This window comes from Morus notabilis, unplaced genomic scaffold (assembly GCF_000414095.1).
Source record: "Morus notabilis unplaced genomic scaffold, ASM41409v2 Scaffold25, whole genome shotgun sequence".
In the NCBI taxonomy this organism is placed as follows: domain Eukaryota; kingdom Viridiplantae; phylum Streptophyta; class Magnoliopsida; order Rosales; family Moraceae; genus Morus; species Morus notabilis.
In genome coordinates, this window is record NW_010357699.1 from 126,656 (window position 1) to 130,408 (window position 3,753).

Here is a 3,753-nt window from a genome sequence, read left to right on the forward strand (position 1 = left end):
TTTTTTCATGCATGGCCGGCCAAGTGGAGGAAGGGAGAGAAAAAAATCTCACCTACCCCATTGTACTCTTGTCCACTTTCTTAAGTTTCCCTTAGAAACTGATAAAAATTATACTGACTATAAGAAAGTAACTTAGCTAACAGGAATTCGTTTCCATTTCTGACGGTTCCTTTTTCTACTGCTTATTTACAGTTAAATGTTAAATCCTTGACTGCTTTGGATATCACATTAAATTCTTATTCGCGTAATATCTTGAACTGTTTACAGTCTTGAAATTAATTCTAGACTGAACAAATTCTAAATTTAACTATCCTGCGTTAATTTTCAGAAATGACGTTGTTTCTGACGGTGTCAACTCTCGAGTTTACATTATACCCTTCTACTATGGGTATTTATCTTCTGACTTTAACCTAGCTGTCTGGCAATTAAGGATTTTCTCTTTTTTAAAAATGTCAGTGCGTTTTTTTTTTACGCTGCTAACATCATGCTGTGTTTGGAGATTCTTGAAATTAAGATTCTCAAACTATACTTGTACTGAAAATTATTCCGCCTTAAAGTACGGCAAGAATTTATCGATCGAATTTACTTGATCGAAAACATGAACTTAACATGAAATCTGCTACAGAATTTAGGAATACATATATTGATTCCATAAATCCTTCAGTCACATAATATTTTCTAGGAAAATCCTTAGCTTAAATAAATAAATTGTATTATTTAAAGTCTGGAATTTTCTTAGTCATTACAAGTTGAAACTTTCTTTAGCAATTTCTGTATCGTTATTGTCAAGTATAAGAGGGAAATTGTGGATATTATTTTATTTTTACCATCAATTTTAAATTGACCATTTATGTCATTAATATTCTGATAGAATATCTTTCATATTTTACTGGAATATTTTTTCTGATAAGATATTTTTCGTATTCTACTAAAATACGTTTCATGTTCTATAAAAATATTTTTTAATAACATAAATAATGATGATAAAAAATAATAGTTATTCTTGTAATTTTCCCTAATGGAATTTTTTGTCTAACTAGGAAAGTGACAGTACATATGACACACATGTTCTAGTTGTAGCAATATGGACCCCAAGACTTTCTCTCTCCAACCTATCAAAAACTTGCTACATTATATTAGTGAATTTAAATGTTTTTATTTATCGTTTCCGAGCTACAACAATCCAAACTTGATAAAAAGAATGAAGAGACTCCAAGTTACTCACTATCAATATATTGGAGTCAGCTGCAAAAGTTGATTGTATGATAACAAAAAAAATTTGTCCGATTAATACTGAAAGATTCTAAGGAAAGTTTGGTAGGGTGAAATTTGATACATCTTAATACGATCCTATCTTTCAACCATCTATTTTAATTAAAACGTGTATTACTTTGTTTCATTTTTTATACAATTTGACGTCTTAAAATGTTTAGTTTATGTTCTACTAGAAAATCTCCCAACAGATGTTAAAAAGTTAACGGAGTTAGACATGTGCCAGTCACATGTGAAATTTTAAGGGGTATGACCGGTATTCCATATGCCGGAATAATTACATAAAGTATCAATAAAAAGATCTAAACTAAACTCAAACATTGATTTTTTATTCTTTTAAATTCAATCATTCGTCAAAAATGGAACCCTAGCAGTCTCGCATCTTCTTCTCTCTTTCTTCCTTTCTCTAGCAATGTTGTAATCTCAGTTGTTGACGGGCAAATTTCGCCAACAAAGCTGTACCGGGTATCCCGCGGTATCCCGCTTGGTTACCGGTTCGGAACTGATTTCTTTCCTGAATATGGTAGTGCGTGGGTGTATTTCTGGGTAGTTTACCGATTAAGAACACTCATCTCTAATGCACAAAATAAAGGACACAGAGGTTTTATAGTGGTTCACCTTATAGAACAAGAGCTACATCCACTATATTATATTTCTCTTCCTTAGTTCCTTACAGATTACATCAAGCAAATGGAGATCCAACCCCCCTCATGGAGGTTTTTTTCCTATTTATAACCCAGAGATATCCTTTGCCCTACCGTGGGCTTCCCCCCTGCTTTTCCTTTGGCGGTTCTCATATGGCCCACTTACTCGAGTGGGCTACCACATTGCCTCTCCAATCCGTAGCCTGCCAGTGTCATTGGGACTGTTCACTCCTCTAATTTGTCCCCATATTACGACTCTGTAGATCCTCTGTAATGTCAATTGATCTCCCCTAGGCGGTTTAGGGGATTTGTAATCATTTCTTGTACATCTGGCCTCCTCCAACTTCAGACGCCACCTTAGGATTCCAACGTGTCACCTCAAGGCCCTTTCTCGGGGTATGGACCTAGTTGCTCACGGCTTACCCTCGACGCCTGCGCCCTGAGACGCTGATCCTATCGCAGCACTTGCTATCTGACCGGGCATATGGAGTCGACGGTATACTCTCTGCGCGCTCGGCTCTCACATTGTTCAGAAGGAAAAACCTTCTTGGGCTTCGAGGACTACGTGGCGTGACGGGCGCTGGGCCACGTGGAGCCTGATCGTTGTCCGACGTGTCTTGTGTGAATTTTCCCACACAACATCAGTACACTGAAAAGGCAGAACCAAGCTCAAGCCGCCATAGCCTCTGGCAATATTGCCAGAGAATCAATAGGCACTGCCACCACTTGAGCCGTGAAACTCGAAGCGAAATATCCACCTTCGAAGAAAAATATCCGCCTTTGAATACTTGGGCTCGGCGGTGGTCTTCTCTATGTTGTCGCATCCTCCGCGCCACCGTCGTTGCAGATTAGCGTCCTCTCTCTCTCTCTCTCTCTCTCTCTCTCTCTCTTGGGCTCGGCGGTGGTCTTCTCTATGTTGTAGCATCCTCCGCGCCACCGTCGTTGCAGATTAGCGTCCTCTCTCTCTCTCTCTCTCTCTCTCTCTCTCTCTCTCTTGGGCTCGGCGGTGGTCTTCTCTATGTTGTCGCCTCCTCCGCGCCCCCGTCGTTGCAGATTCGCGCCCTCTCTCTCTCTCTCTCTCTCTCTCTCTCTCTCTCTCTCTCTCTCTCTCTCTCTCTCTCTCTCTCTCTCTCTCTCTCTCCAATGAGGTGGATCCAAGGATAAGCTTTTACTGCCGGCGGAGCTTCTGATCTCGAGCATTTATATATATATGATGATCCATTGTTGTTTTGCCAAAATTAAAAAATTTGAAATTAATTTATTAAAACACGATAAGTTTACAGGACAGTTGTATTAAAAATCTTAAAGTATAAATTTAGTTTTTGATTCCTGTGCTTTTAGTAAAAGCACGCAGGAAAGGGAAAAGAGCATAAAAAGAGTAAAATTGACAATTCACACTAAAAGGACAATGGACAAAAATAAAATTTTAAAAATGTTACTGTAGAAGAAATAGTATAGTGTGAATGTGTGAACAATGTACATTTCCTTTCCTTTAATATATATATATATATATATATAATTTGTCCAGTGTGTGTGCTGCAAAGTATTTACACAACAAGTTTTAGATTAAAAACTATAAGGATGCGTTTGGTATGAGATTTAAAATCAGGATGGTTTTAGTTTTAAAATCATAATTATAATTCATGGTTTGAATTTGGGTTCTAAACCATGATTTTGGAATTGGAATCAGAACCAAAACTTTGAACAATCTAAAAATGGGGATTGGTTTGATCTTTAGGGGTGGTTCTGATTTAAAACATCACATCAAGATTTAAACTTTGAACTAGAACTGTCCAAACCAACCACTGATTTTAAAAACTATTTTTTACTTTTTACA